Here is a 16,665-nt window from a genome sequence, read left to right on the forward strand (position 1 = left end):
GTGTATACATGTCAATCCCAATTACCAAATTCATCACACCACCCCCCCGCCACTTTCCCCCCTTAGTGTCCATAGGTTTGTTCTCTATATCTGTGTCTCTATTTCTGCCCTGCAAACCGGTTCATCTGTACCATTTTTCTAGTTTCCACATATGTGCATTAATATACGATATTGGTTTTTCTCTTTCTGACTTAACTTTACTCTGTGACAGTGCCTAGATCCATCCACATCTCAACAAATGACACAATTTCTTTCCTTTTTATGGCTGAGTAATATTCACTGTATATGTGTACCACATCTTCCTTATCCACTCGTCTCTGTGGATGGGCATTTGGGTTGCTTCCATGACCTGACTATTGTAAATAGTGCTGCAATGAACATTGGAGTGCATGTGTCTTTTTGAATTATGGTTTTCTCTGGATATATGCCCAGTAGTGGGATTGCTGGATTATATGGTAATTCTATTTTTAGTTTTTTAAGGATCCTCTATACTGTTCTCCATAGTGGCTGTATCAATTTACATTCCCAGGAAAAGTGCAAGAGGGTTCCCTTTTCTCCACACCCTCTCCAGCATTTGTTGTTTGTAGATTTTCTGATGATGCCCATTCTAACTGGGGTAAGGTGATACCTCATTGTAGTTTTGATTTGCATTTCTCTAATAATTAGCGACGTTGGGCAGCTTTTCATGTGCTGCTTGGCCATCTGTATGTCTTCTATGCAGAAATGTCTATTTAGGTCTTCCACCCATTTTTGTACTGGATTGTTTGTTTTTTTAATATTGAGCAGCATAAGCTGCTTATATATTTTGGAGATTAATCCTTTGTCCATTGATTGATTTGCAAATATTTTCTCCCATTCTGAGGGTTGTCTTTTCGTCCTGTTTATGATTTCCTTTGCCGTGCAAAAGCTCTGAAGTTTCATTAGGTCACATTTGTTTATTTTTGTTTTTTTTCCATTACTCTAGGAGGTGGATCAAAAAAGATCTTCCTGTGATTTATGTCGAAGAGTGATCTTCCTGTATTTTCCTCTAAGAGTTTCATAGTGTCTGGTCTTACGTTTAGGTCTGTAATCCATTTTGAGTTTATTTTTGTGTATGGTGTTAGGGAGTGTTCTAATTTTATTCTTTTACATGTAGCTGTCCAGTTTTCCCAGTACCACTTATTGAAGAGACTGTCTTTTCTCCATTGTATATCCTTGCCTCCTTTGTCATAGATTAGTTGCCATAGGTGCATGGGTTTATCTCTGGGCTTTCTCTCTTGTTCCATTGATCTATGTTTCTGTTTTTGTGCCAGTACCATATTTTCTTGATTACTGTAGCTTTGTAGTATAGTCTGAAGTCAGGGAGTCTGATTCCTCCAGCTCCATTTTTTCCCCTCAAGACTGCTTTGGCTATTCGGGGTCTTTTGTGTCTCCATACAAATTGTAAGATTATCTGTTCTAGTTCTGTAAAAAATGCCATTGGTAATTTGATAGGGATTGCATTGAATCTGTAGATTGCTTTGGGTAGTATAGTCATTTTCACAATATTGACTCTTCCAATCCAAGAACATGGTATATCTCTCCATCCGTTGGTATCATCTTTAATTTCTCTCATCAGTGTCGTGTCTTATAGTTTTCTGCCTACAGGTCTTTTGTCTCCCTAGGTAGGTTTATTCCTAGGTAGTCTATTGTTTTTGTTGCAATGGTAAATGGAAGTGTTTCCTTAGTTTCTCTTTCAGATTTTTCATCATTAGTGTGTAGGAATGCAAGAGATTTTTGTTCATTAATTTTGTATCCTGCTACTTTACCAAATGCATTGATTAGCTCTAGTAGTTTTCTGGTGGCATCCTTAGGATTCTCTATGTATAGTATCATGTCATCTGCAAACAGTGACAGGTTTACTTCTTTTCCAATTTGTATTCCTTTTATTTCTTTTTCTTCTCTAATTGCCATGGCTAGGACTTCCAAAATTATGTTGAATAATAGTGGTGAGAGTGCACATCCAAGGCTTGTTCCTGATCTTCGAGGAAATGCTCTCAGTTTTTCACAACTCAGAATGATGTTTGCTGTGGGTTTGTCGTATATGGCCTTATTATGTTGAGGTAGGGTCCCTCTATGCCCAGTTTCTGGAGAGTCTTTTTCATAAATGGGTGTTGAATTTTGTCAAGCTTTTTCTGCATCTATTGGGATGATCATATGGTTTTTATTCTTCAGTTTGTTAATATGGTGTATCCCATTGATTGATTTGTGTATATTGAAGAATCCTTGCATCCCTGGGATAAATCCCACTTGATCATGGTGTATGATCCTTTTAATGTGATGTTGGATTCTGTTTGCTAGTATTTTGTTGAGGATATTTGCATCTATATTCATCAGTGATATTGGTCTGTAATTTTCTTTTTTTGTAGTATCTTTGCTTTTGGTATCAGGGTGATAGTGGCCTCATAGAATGATTTTGGGAGTGTTCCTTCCTCCGCAATTTTTTGGAAGAGATTGAGAAGGATGGGTGTTAGCCCTTCTCTAAATGTTTGATAGAATTCACCTGTGAAGCCATCTAGTCTGCACTTTTGTTTGTTGGAAGATTTTTAATCACAGTTTCAATTTCATTACTTATGACTGGTCTGTTCATATTTTCTATTTCTTCCTGGTTCAGTCTTGGAAGGTTATACCTTTTAAGAATTTGTCCATTTCTTCCAGATTGTCCATTTTATTGGCATAGAGTTGCTTGTAGTAGTCTCTTAAGATGCTTTATATTTCTGCGGTGACTGTTGTAACCTCCTTTTCATTTATAAGTTTATTGATTTGAGTCCTCTCCCTCTTTTTCCTTGATGAGTCTGGCTAATGGTTTATCAATTTTGTTTATCTTCTCAAAGAACCAGCTTTTAGTTTTATTGATCTTTGCTATTGTTTTCTTTGTTTCTATTTCATTTATTTCTGCTCTGATATTTATGATTTCTTTCCTTCTGGTAACTTTGGGTTTTGTTTGTTCTTCTTTCTCCAGTTCCTTTACGTGTAAGGTTAGATTGTTTGTTTGAGATTTTTCTTGTTTCTTGAGGTAGGGTTGTATAGCTATAAACTTCCCTCTTAGAACTGCTTTTGCTGCATCCCATAGGTTTTGGATCATCGTGTTTTCATTGTCATTTGTCTCTAGGTATTTTTTGATTTCCTCTTTGATTTCGTCAGTGATCTCTTGGTTATACATATTGCTTAGCCTCCATGTGTTTCTGTTTTTTACTTTTGTTTCCCGTAAATCATTTCTAATCTCATAGCATTGTGGTCAGAGAAGATGCTTGATATCATTTCAATTTTCTTTAATTTACTGAGGCTTGATTGGTGACCCAAGATGTGATCTATCCTGGAGAATGTTCTGTGTGCACTTGAGAAGAAAGTGTAATCTGCCGTTGGATGGAATGTCCTATAAATATCAATTAAATCTATCTGGTCTATTGTGTCATTAAAAGCTTATGTTTCCTTATTTATTTTCATTTTGGATGATCTGTCCATTGATGTACATGAGGTGTTAAAGTCCCCTGCTATTATTGTGTTACTGTTGATTTCCTCTTTTAAAGCTGTTTTTATAGTTGCCTTATATATTGAGGTGCTCCTATGTTGGGTGCATATATATTTATAATTGTTATATCTTCTTCTTGGATTGATCCCTTGATCATTAAGTAGTGTCCTTCCTTGTCTCTTGTAACATTCTTTCTTTTAAAATCTATTTTATCTGATATGAGTATTGCTACTCCAGCTTTCTTTTGATTTCCATTTGCATGGAGTATCTTTTTCCATCCCCTCACTTTCAGCCTGTATGTGTCCCTAGGTCTGAAGTGGGTCTCTTGTAGACAGCATATATATGGGTCTTGTTTTTGTATCCATTCAGCAAGCCTGTGTCTTTTGGTTGGAGCATTTAATCCATTCACATTTAATGTAATTATCAATATGTATGTTCCTATGATCATTTTCTTATATTGTTTTGGGTTTGTTTTTGTAGGTCCTTTTCTTCTCTTGTGTTTCCCACTTAGAGAAGTTCCTTTAGCATTTGTTGTAGAGCTGGTTTGGTGGTGCTGAATTCTCTTAGCTTTTTCTTGTCTGTAAAGCTTTTGATTTCTCCATCGAATCTGAATGAGATCCTTGCCGGGTAGAGTAATCTTGGTTGTAGGTTCTTCACTTTCACCACTTTAAATATGTCATGACACTCCCTTCTGGCTTGTAGAGTTTCTGCTGAGAAATCAACTGTTAACCTTATGGGAGTTCCCTTGAATGTTATTTGTCGTTTTTCCCTTGCTGCTTTCAATAATTTTTCTTTGTCTTTAATTTTTGCCAATTTGATTACTAGGTGTCTCGGCATGTTTCTCCTTGGGTTTATTCTGTATGGGACTCGCTGCACTTCCTGCACTTGGGTGGCTATTTCCTTTCCCGTGTTAGGGAAGTTTTCGACTATAATCTCTTCAAATATTTTCTCAGGTCCTTTATCTCTCTCTTCTCCTTCTGGGACCCCTATAATGCGAATGTTGTTGCGTTTAATGTTGTCCCAGAGGTCTCTTAGGCTGTCTTCATTTCTTTTCATTCTTTTTTCTTTATTCTGTTCTGCAGCCATGAATTCCACCATTCTGTCTTCCAGGTCACTTATCCGTTCTTCTGCCTCAGTTATTCTCCTATTGATTCCTTCTAGTGTAGTTTTCATTTCAGTTATTGTATTGTTCATCTCTGTTTGTTTGTTCTTTAATTCTTCTAGGTCTTTGTTAAACATTTCTTGCATCTTCTTGATCTTTGCCTCCATTCTTTTTCCGAGGTCCTGGGTCATCTTCACTAATATTATTCTGAATTCTTTTTCTGGAAGGTTGCCTATCTCCCCTTCATTTAGTTGTTTTTCTGAGGTTTTATCTTTTTCCTTCATGTGGTACATAGCCCTCTGCACTTTTCATCTTGTCTATCTTTCTGTGAATGTGGCTTTTGTTCCATTGGCTGCAGGATTGTAGTTCTTCTTGCTTCTGATATCTGCCCTCTGGTGGATGAGGCTATCTAAGAGGCTTATGCAAGTTTCCTGATGGGAGGGACTGGTGGTGGGCAGAGCTGACTGTTGCTCTGGTGGGCAGAGCTCAGTAAAACTTTAATCTGCTTGACTGCTGATGGGTGGGGCTGGGTTTCCTCCCTGTTGGTTGTTTGGCCAGAGGCAACCCAACACTGGAGCCTACTTGGGCTCTTTTTTGTGGCTAGTGGCAGACTCTGGGAGGGCTCAAGCCAAGGAGTACTTCCCAGAACTTCTGCTGCCAGTGTCCTTGTCTCCATGGTGAGCCACAGCCACCCCCCGCCTCTGCAGGAGCCCCTCCAACACTAGCAGGTAGGTCTGGTTCAGTCTCCTCTGGGGTCACTTCTCTTTCCCCTGGGTCCCGATGTGCACACTACTTTGTGTGTGCCCTCCAAGAGTGGAGTGTCTGTTTCCCCCAGTCCTGTCGAAGTCCTGCAATCAAATCCCACTAGCCTTCAAAATCTGATTCACTAGGAATTCCTCCTCCCGTTGCCGGACCCCCAAGTTTGGAAACGTGATGTGGGGCTCTGAATCTTCACTCCAGTGGGTGGACTTCTGTGGTATAAGTGTTCTCCAGTCTGTGATTCACCACCCAGCAGTTATGGGATTTGATTTTGCTGTGATTGCGCCCCCCCTACCGTCTCATTGTGGCTTCTCCTTTGTCTTTGGATGTGGGGTATCTGTTTTGGTGAGTTCCAGTGTCTTCCTGTTGATGATTTTCCAGCAGCTAGTTGTGATTCTGGTGTTCTCACAAGAGGGAGTGAGAGCACGTCCTTCTACTCTGCCATCTTGGTTCAGCAAAAGATATCTATACACCTTCATTCTAAGAGGAATTCATGCTAGCATTTCAGATCTCCTGGTTATCAGATCAACATCATGTTTCTGACAAGTCTAAGATGATAAAAATATTTCTTTTACAGCAGTATACTTTTGCACTGAAGAATGACCACAGAACCGTTTGGGGAGGGTTTTAGAGAATATTTAATACATATTCTTCTGTCATTGTAAGATCCTACCTCAAGAAGGCCCAGTCTCTCCTTCAATAGATGGGTTTCAAAATGGCAGAAATCTGGAAACTAGGTGAGAGATCATGATTTTCTGCTGCTGTAATGGAATTCACCAGCTTCTGATATAAGTCAAGTAGTTCTTTGTTGGCTGCCCTTCTATTTCATTTCTAGGAATATGTTGGATTGTTAGCTATTGCAACAGTTCCCTGAGTTTCAAGGTCCTCTTGTTTCCACCTCTTATTGCCTATGACAGTAATCCATCCACCTTGCCTCAATGTTATGTGTCACCATTTTGCCTCTGCTCTCCCAGAGTCCTACCATCCCCAATGATATCAGTGAACCCAGATCCATAACAGCATCTTCTGTTATTAATCCTGATCTATAGAGGACAGTCACCACTACACTTCTCAGTGCAGCCATGGCCCCTCTCCTTCCTAGTGTATTTTTATTGCTTAAGTAAATGGAGTTATCTCTGGGCCTCCCAGGGAGTAATCAGCTGGTGGGTTATCTGATTTCACATAATAAATCTATTCTAATGCTCACCTCTCTGTTTCCTTCCTAAATTCTATATCAAGGGATATCTGGCACCTAAACCTCATTCCCTGTAGGTCACTATCCTATTTAAAGTATGGGAGCCATACATTTTAATGTTTGAATCTGATCCTAGTGTCCTTACCAAGATATTAAATTTTGGTCATAAGAGAGAGTTCCCATATCAATAAACTCCTACATCCTTCCTCAAATTACACACTCCTGATGCAACATCTTTAAGATCCACTCCCATTATTGTCTCACTAGTCACTGTTGGTACATATTAACAAAATCCTGTAGTTCTTGGGTAAATAAAACATTTTTTACCAAAGTAAGACTGTACGTCTCTGTGTTATTCATAGACTGATTCTAGTTGTTAAGCAATGAAGGGAAGCAGGAGTAGATATTGAAGAAGTCAAGCATCTTTTTGTGAGACATACACCTCATCTAATGCTATTACATGTCCCTAATAAGGCTTTCAGTTTACCATAGGAGAGCTGCCAGTGTATTAAGTCTTTATAGCTCTACTACCCTTATGATCAAATACTTGACCGAACACTCTAGCTGCGGGGAAGGGTATTCTCTTTAAATTTTGACATGAATGCCTCCTGTTTTTCACAAAACACTTGAAGAGAATAGCAGATTAATTTATGTTTGCCATTCTTCTTCAAGGCTTCTAGGACAATTAACAAAAGCTGGTTTTCCCAATATCATTGAAGAACTGTGCCTTACCCACTGTGCCTTATCACCCCTTCATGCATATTCTTGAATGACTATAAAAGTACCCTGAGTATCACTTTGGGGGTTACTAATGAATTTTAGCAAGTAGGTGAATTTGCAAATATGACATCTGAGACTAATGAAGAACAACCTAAGCCAATATATTCCTTTCTACATGTATCTAATTCTTAATAAACCAAAAGTAAGAGTTTTAGTAATTATGAAATCACATTTTTCCAGATATCATCACCCTATTAGCACCATAAATGGGATCCATTGACAGTGAGTGATTCAATCCCAGGATCCCATTCTAAGTATTTGCTTTCAAGGACCTTTTCGATACATGAGTCAAAGTTTGAGCTCCCAAAAGCAAATCCTGAAATAACAACACAGGCACGTATAGTTTATTTTTGAGATGATCCTATGAAGCATACATGTGAGAGTGAGGAAAGTGGGTGAGGGAAATGACCAAGACCAGTGAAATCATTATTAGTGTTTGGGCATGTTAGCTATCTACTGCTGTGTGACAAATTACCCCAATACTAAGTTACTTAAAACAACAATAAATATTTATCATGTCATATAGGTTCTGTTAATCAGAAATTTGAGAGAGGCTTAGATGGGTGGTTCTGCCTCAGAGGCTCTCACATGTTTAAATCAAGATGTTGGCCAGGGATGCAGTTACTGAAGGATTGGGGCTGGTGGATCTGCTTCCAGGATGGCTTACTCACATAGCTAATATGTTGATGCTGGCTGTTGGGAGTAGATCTCAGTTCCTTATAATATGTACCATAGGGCTGCTTGAATATTTTCAACACATGACAGCTGTCTTCCCCCAGAGCAAGTTATCTAAGAGAGGACAAAGCTGAAGCCCTAATATCTTTCATGACATATCCTCAGAAGTCACACAATATCACTTCCTTAATATCCTGTTGATTATACGGATAAGCCTAGTCAATATGAAAGATTGGCCACCAAGGTTGCTTATCCCTACAGGAAACTGACTAAATTCTGCTGGGGAATTCTGAGATGTACTATACTTCAGCATTGTCCCGCAGGATTGCTGGGATGCCAGGGTTTTTACCCACAGTCTCCCATTTCTCACTGGTTATCTGCCCCTGGGTCTTTAACTTGCTCACATTTCTGAGTTGCACTCAGGTGCAGCAGAGAGACCTCATAGGCAGAGGCAGAGACATATATGTTCTTGAGGCAGAAAGCTATCAGCATACGAAAACTGTCTGCCGCAACTTCAGGCAAATGTGGCAGTGATCTGAGGGTGTTTGAGATGGGCAGCCGTTGCCTGTGAGAGAATAAATGTGAAATACCTGGAACTCAAGAAATAGTACATTATTATTGTTGTTGTTGTTGTTACTATTATTATTTTATTTTTATTATTAAAACTGATTCTCATTTGTAGTAGTTATATTCTATAAAGTTGCCATGAACACTGAGTTAGCAAATACTGTTCCTGGGGGAAATACAGGTTTAGAATCATGCCAGCCTTAGCTTGCAATAGTTTTTGTCAACCAATCAATACATAACCTTGTTTTATGTGTGTCTCTGTTGAAAGACACCTTGTTAAATATTATGTTGAGTCATTAGCATTGGATGAAGCCTGAATGAAGCTTATCTAACACACATATTTTCTGCGTAAGGCATATCACAACCTTCTTGTACTTAGAAACACTAGACAGCATTTCAGCTCTATATTTGGGAGCCATTTTAAACAGCAAAATCAGCAAGAAAAAGCACAAAAATGTGAAAATGTGGCCTCAGTAGACCACAGAAAGGAGACTTTTTTACAGTGTGAGAACTGCAACAAGAGGGCATATTATCATCACCTCATTGGACCTCAGCTGGGACTCTGTACATTGGGTTCCACAGTGCCTTATCACTCCTTCATGCATGTTCTTGAATGACTACAAAAAACACCCCGAGTATTGCTTTGGGGGTTACTAATAAATTTTAGCAAGTAGGTGAATTTGCAAATATGAAATCTGAGACTAATGAAGAGTAACCGTATTATTAGATTCTTTACCATGTTAGTTATATTTAGAAGACCCTGACTATAAAGATCAATAATAACTGATATTTATGAATTGCTTACTATAAGCTAGAATCTGTTCTAATTGCTTTAACTGTATTTTATTCTTAAAACACCTTTGTGGTTGTAGGTACTTCGTTTTCAAATGTGGTTACTTATCTACCAGAATCTAACTGATGAAGACTTCCTTATTTACCCTCACTGGAGAATGAGGATTATTCTTGCCTTGAGGTGAGTTGAAACTTCAAAATGTGGACTTCTGCTACAAAAAGGTTCCTCCTCTCTGTCCCCTTCCCTTTTTTAGCCATTAAATAGCAGTTGCTGTCTTCAGCAAATCTTCCCATATTCGGACACCACAGTGTACTTTATTAGTTTCAGGAAATGCTGTTTTATTATTCCAGGTTTTGTGACACAACCATAGTATTTCTTTTTAATAATCTAGCCCAATAAGCAGCTACTGCTTTAAGGAGGCTCTCTTATTTTTAGAGATAAACTCTTCCCAAGCTGTATGAGCAATTCCTAACTTCCATCTATATTTCATTTTACTACTTCTCTTTAACCTTTTGTGCTTCATTGTTCTGGGATAATATCTAGACCCACCAAAGGGAAAACAAATCAGGACAAGTTATATTTTCATTCCACCCATGTGCATGCCAAACATTGTAGGAAATAATAATTGCAAACCCAATGGGAAAATTCTTAGTATATTCATATTAATTTTTTAACAAGAGCATAAAACTTGGATAAAGTATGTCTCTTCAGGATATCAAGCAACAGAAGAACTAGGTGAGCCAAGAATAAGAAACTATTGAAGGGTTTGATGTTTTATTTATTTGTTTTCTCTTTGTGTGTGTGTGTTTTCTCACTTTTTGGATTTTATATTTGACCCTGCAGTATTTGATTAAACTCTGTGTTCAGATGAATTCTGAATTGCCCATCGTGGTTGTTACTGAAACATAACAAGGATGCTGAATTAAGAGTCTGAGATTCTTGGATGTGAATGGGATTTTATAAATTCACCTTCACATTTTGAAAGGTACAAAACTGAGTTTCAGAGACTTTATTCAATGTACAGAATATCACACTGTGACAAAGCCAGGACTGAAACATGTTTTTAATTTCTAATCAAGAGTTTATCCTGTTATATCACCATTTTGATTGACAGAGGATCCCATCCCTTCCATTATATGACCTCTCTGAAACTCACCCTGGAAAGAGATAATTCTAGGAGAACATATCCTAACATAACCATGAGATCCCTCAACCTGGAGTTCCTGAAATATGGTGCCGGTCTCACTCAGCATTCTCTCAGTAGGCTTGTCTGAGATAGTGTAAATTAATTTTTCATGATTATATCTATACTTATCTTCCTGGTGTGTACAGTATATTAATTAACCCCAAGCCTGGTAGGATCTGTATTAAAATGGTAGCACAAATATTTTCTCTCTAGTTATTTTTCAAGGAAGATAATTTTGAACTGTCATCCACTATTTTAAAAAAATGAAATTGAGGGACATATTATAGGGGGTTGAATAATGCATAATGTGTATACTCTCCATCTATTCTTCCATGGTTCATCCCTGAATAAGGTAGCTGCCTATCTGGGACACACTGTTTTGCTCTTTATCTTGCCATCTTGAAATTAATTAATATATTTTATTCAACAATATTTACTGAGTACTCCCTATACCCCTGTTCTGTGCTGGGTGTTGGAAATACACATCAGAGAGTAAAGCATAGTCCTTATACTTGTGGAGTTTTGGGGAGAGAGTGAGATAGACTCCAATGAAATGACAGCATAAATAAATTTAAATCATATACATAAATATGAAATCATAAATCTTATGAAGAAAATGAACAATATACAATGTTAGTATGAAAAAGGGTGTTTGACCTAGTCTGACATGTCAAGGGAGGCTCTCCTGGGGAAATAGCATTTGATTTGAGGACTAAAGGGGTAAGAAAGAATTGGTGAAAAATGGTTATGAGAGCTGATATTCAAAAATAGAGCAGCATGTGTAAAGCCCTGTGGTGAGAGAGAGCATGTTTTATTTGAAGATTAAAAAGAAGGTCTATATAGCTAGAGCTTTGAAAGCTGAGGGGGTCATGGTGTGAGATGATACTAAAGCAGTATTTAGGGCCCAGACCTTGTTGAGCCGTATTAACTATTTTAATTGTACCCCAAGAGCAAAGAGCAAAAATAATTCATTGAAGGATTTTACACAGATGTGATGTATCACCAGATTTGCATTTAGGAACTACCACTCTGCTTGCAGGGAAGAGAATTGATTAAATGGGGTTGAGTGGGAATTTAAAAACTGAAAGAGGAAAGGGAGTGTTTTGATGGTCCAGAAGGATGTGAGGTTCTTTGGTCCAGGCTAGTGTTGGTAATGGAAATAGAAGGGGATGTATTTGAGGTGTATTTAGGAGATGTGGCATTCAGGATTTGTTAATGGAGGTGGAAAAAGAGAGGGTGTGGTCAAAGATGACTCCCAGGCACTTGACATTCTGAAAAGGATTAACAGTGGTGTCATTCACTATGGGAGGGGGAAAAACAAGAAGATTTTAGAGTGTAAAATAGCCAGTGTTTATAGTTTTGGGTGTGTTCAGTTCAAGCTGCTTGTTGTGTGTCAGGAGGGTAGCTGAAGATTATGTGTATTGAAGCTCAGAGGAGAATTAGCAGTCATCGACACAAAGATGGAGACGGAAGCTCTGGATACAAATGAGAATTTTTAATGTATTTACTGTATTTTTCAGATGAGACAAACTTAAGTGGAATTAAATGCTATTGAGAAAAGTTAAGTATTGGGGTGAGTAATAACAGAGGGGGAGAAGAGAATAATTTCTTATGAGATCAGATGAGAATGAAGACTGAAATATAGGTAAGTCATATACTGGAGAATGTATATCTCTTCAGTTATAATGAGAGAGGTGAAGGGGCCCCGGGAATGAAGAAAGTAGTCTTCTGAGGCTGATAGGGAGATGATAAAAGATTCCTGTGTTATGGCTTACATTTCTCTTTTTTTAGGCAATGAGAGTGGGGCGAGAAGCTGGATAGTCAGAGTTCTGTGGGGAGCACAAAAGTTTAAAATGATTGTTGTGGAAAGTGGACAAGATTTGTGGACCAGAGAAATGTCTGATTTAAAGCAAGCATTAGGGCTTCTTAATTTGAAGATCGTAAAATCTTATAGTATCAATATGCTCTTTTGTACCGTTTTCTCAAGTAGTATCCAGTTGCTTGGATGGCAGCAGAGAGAAAGGGAATATTTGATTTCATTCAGGGTTGGTATCTTTCAAAATGGGTTTAATGAATAATAGAAAGGAAGTTTTTGCCAAGAATGTTTTTGAAATGGTGAATCAAAGAAACTAAACTGGATAATGAGAGAATTAGTGAAAGGGGAAGGTTATTGCATTGGGAAAAAGGAGAGGGAATTAGCCTAGGTGCAAAGGGGTCAATTGACTAAGTCAGCTGGAGTAACAGGGGTCTAGGAGCATAGAGACTGATTAAAAGTGGATTTTAAATGATGAATTATGAAGAAGTTTTTAAAGTAAGAAAGATAAAGATGATGTTTGGACCACAATGTTGAGTTGGGTGGGGGCATAGAGAGAAAGTGGGATTAGTATTTTGGAAACGGAGCTGGTTCAGGTGATGATAATAAGTTCTAGGATGTGAATCTGAGTAGGTGCTTAAGGCATCATGTTGGAAGAGATCATCAGAGCTGAGGAAATCAAGTTGAGGATGGATGAGTTAACCATGTGAATGACAATAAAGGTAGAAAAGAAGAGTTTTCAAAATACCAACTTTTTTGATGCAGGACAGATAAGAATAGGACTACTGGGAATGATGGTTCTGGGAGAGAGGAAAATCATAGAGTCAAATAACAATAGCTCTCAAGGAGCAGCTTTTTATAAGAGAGTGGGGAAGAGTTTCAGAGACTAACCAATCCCATTTCTTCTTCTTGGCCACATCAGAAGACAACAGTCACCATCCTCCCTTGCAGTTATATTGGGGCCATGCAACTGAGCTCCGGCCATTGGTATGAAAAAGAAGTAATGTTGTCAGTCTTTTAACAAGATAATGGAATAACCAGTATATCTACCCACTGATGTCTTCCCTCCATCTGCCTCTGCTGGATGTTTTCAGAATTAACTTAAAACTGTAAGATGTAAGGAACAAAAGGTGGAAATAGATTGATTTTTGAGTCACTTCTCAGAGGAGAAATGTTCTAACTGCATTTATTAGACAGACCAGTGATGTGATTAAGAATAAAAAGTCTCCCAAAGGGAGGGATCCAAGGCCCATGGAGACCATGGACAAGAGATGTCTCCCAGAGAGTTAGAATCACAAGCCCTGTGGAAGAGACTTTCACTGTGTCTGCCAGCAACAGTGCAGAATTATTTGGACCAGTGAGAATGGTGAGATTTTTATTCTTCACCTTTCCAAATGGGAATATTTACTGCTGATATCCTGTCCCTGCTTCACTACTATATGTATGTATATGTATGTATTTTATACATACATATGTACATATATATGCATGTATTTTATACATACATATGTATGTATATGTATGTATTTTAGTCCAAAGTTTATGGGATCAGGATAAACCATATCCAAAGATGAGAGAGAAGGCTGAGACTCATTCTTTATTCCAGAAATTTAGCCAGAAGGAGTGGCTGATGGAGACTTCGGGTTGTTTTGTTATGAGTAAGAATTTTGTATGCACTTAGGCAGGTATTTGTTGACCAGAAGCCTGAACTCTGGCAGGAACTGGTTGAATCTCATCAATGTTACGTCCTTTTTCTAGGAGTAGGAGAAGACTAGATTTCCCAACCTCCTCTGCAATTAGGAAGGAGTCATATGATTAACAGGTCAAGTAAATGTGGGCAGAAATAATGTAGGCTATTTCCAGGCCTGAATTCTCAAACGAGTTGAAATCTCCTTGGCCATTATCTCTCTTGCCTTTTTGTGGATGGAAAAAGGATTCTGAGATGACAGAGACGTCATAGAAGATAACAGGATCTATGAGTGAACACTTAGAGGAAAGCTGCCAGGAAATCTTACCTTTCACAACTGAATATGGCATGAGTGAGAACTAAACTTCTATTGTATTAAGTCACTGAATTTTAATACTTTAATACTTATTCAGGTTTGATCTTGAGCTGAAGTGAATTTATATCACACACAAAGAATTCCACAAATATATGGCACTGGCTTATTAGTAGGAGAGTAAGCAGGTAGGACATGCTATTGGAAGCCTGGAAAAAGTTAACTCATGTTTTGTTGAGGCAAAACATTTGGAAAATTGTCACTTCTGGTAACACTTTGAAAGCAGGTGATTTGCCTAACTGAGCTGGCAAGTTTAGTGGAAGAGATTTGAAAAAATCATATAATTAATGTGAGTTGGCTGTTATTGACTGCATTTTGCAAAATGTTTTAAGAAAGGGCTTACGTGATGAAAAATTGTCTGGTTTTCTAGTGGAAGTGAAAGGGAATATAAGGGGTCAAAAATATTTGGGTCACGTAGGGTCAGAAAAGCATCTTTTTAGACTCCAGATAGTAAGAAATGGAATAAAAATTTTCTTGAGTGTCAAAATCCAGTTCAACTTTTCATTTTACCAAAATGGTTTAGGGTGAAGATGAAATAGAGTGTATAGTCTGTGTTCATGTTTATTTCAAGAGCTCATCAAGGTAATAGTCATTATAACATAGAGAAAGTCACAGCTCAACAATTATATCTAGAAAGAACTTTGGATGTATTTATTGGGCCGTGAATTGACTAGAAGAAGACAAAACCCAAGCCTAATAAGTTTTGAAAAATAAAAAAAATGTATTGCCAGGAAAACCTCAAGACCAGGTAAAAAATCTGTAATGCTGTTCTAGTTATGAAAACAACTTCTGGTTTCCCACAACTTCCCTAGTTTCCCACAATCAAGAGGCAGCCATTGCCTCAAGGAGGCCACACTAGCTAATCCTTATTTAAGATGTGGCCATGTAGGATAGTGGGAAAGAGAACACTTACTGAGAGATGAACGTGAGGTCATGGAGAGCTATAACCAAAAGAGATTCGTCCAAAGAGTAGAACCAGTTCATGGAATCTTGACTATCTCCCAGACAAGGATAATTCCCAGTGCCTGGTCCCCTGAATTTCAAAATTGCTATGAACCTGTGACTGCCATGTGTCTTCCATTATCTCCTGACCCCTTTCTTTTTGAGGGAAAGTGTCTGATGTGGATATCTTTTTCATACTTCAATATTTTATATTGAAGTGAGGTATATATTTTATCTAAATGAAAAAAGAGTTGCATGTGGACTTGATGTAGAGGACTGGGAATCTCCTGGAATACCTGATTTTGAGTTAGAAACAGTGACCAGATAGTAATTTGGCCTATCCCTCTTAGGAATAAAGAGTGTATTCTGTGTGTTGGAGAAAGGACAAAATGTCTATTTGTTGACCAGAATACTGAGTTGTGGTGGATACCCACAGTCTTATTTCCTCTTCATGGGAACCCTAAAAGTCTATGTTTCAAAACCACTATTTCGGTTAGCTTGGAGCCACAGGACTGATTTATGGCTGATGAGATGTAAACAGAACTAACGTGTCACTTTCTAGCTGAGGTGAATACTTACATAGTGTGTATTCTCCTCAATATATTTCTCTTCTTTTTGTCTGAATGACACCAAGATGACCTTAATGTCAAAAGATGATTGGAACAACCACAAAAAGGCAGGCTATTTGAGGAAGGTCAGTTGACCTTCTCTTCAGACTGTTTTTTGAGTGAGAAAGAAACTTCTGTGTCACACCGTGAAATTTCAGATGTCTTTGTTCCTGTGGCTTATTCAAGCCTATCTTGACTTATACAGGGGATTAACACTCTTGTGAATAGCAAGGCTTAATGAAAAAAAAAAACAAAAACCCTAACGTTCTCCTCAAATTTATAATATATGAATTTTGATAGAAGACAGAATTATCATGGGAAACTATATCTTTAGGAGAAAGTAATGTTTTCATTAAAGCAAGGAAGTAAAGAAAAAGCTAAGGGAAAAGATTAAAGATAAAAGTGAGCTTGTTTATTATAGAGTTGTGTTTCAAGAAAGCAGAGTGAATAGTTTGAAAATGTAAACATAGGGTATAGCTAGTTAGAATCAAGGAACTGTAGAACATCTTGATGACAGCAACTCTAAAGACTAGAGGGTCAGGTTGAGGGGAGAACTTTTGTGACAGGGATGAAAGGTCTATCACCCAGTTGTATTGTTGGTTGAATTAAACAGTGTGGCTATGGGGTCTGAGTGCTGGAGGAATTGTGTTACTGCTTCTGGGGCAGATGGCTGCCAGCTCTTTCTTTCTCATTGC

This window comes from Delphinapterus leucas, chromosome 7 (genome assembly GCF_059928025.1).
Source record: "Delphinapterus leucas isolate spDelLeu-1000000601 "Yukka" chromosome 7, BTC_Dleu_Yukka2, whole genome shotgun sequence".
NCBI lineage: Eukaryota > Metazoa > Chordata > Mammalia > Artiodactyla > Monodontidae > Delphinapterus > Delphinapterus leucas.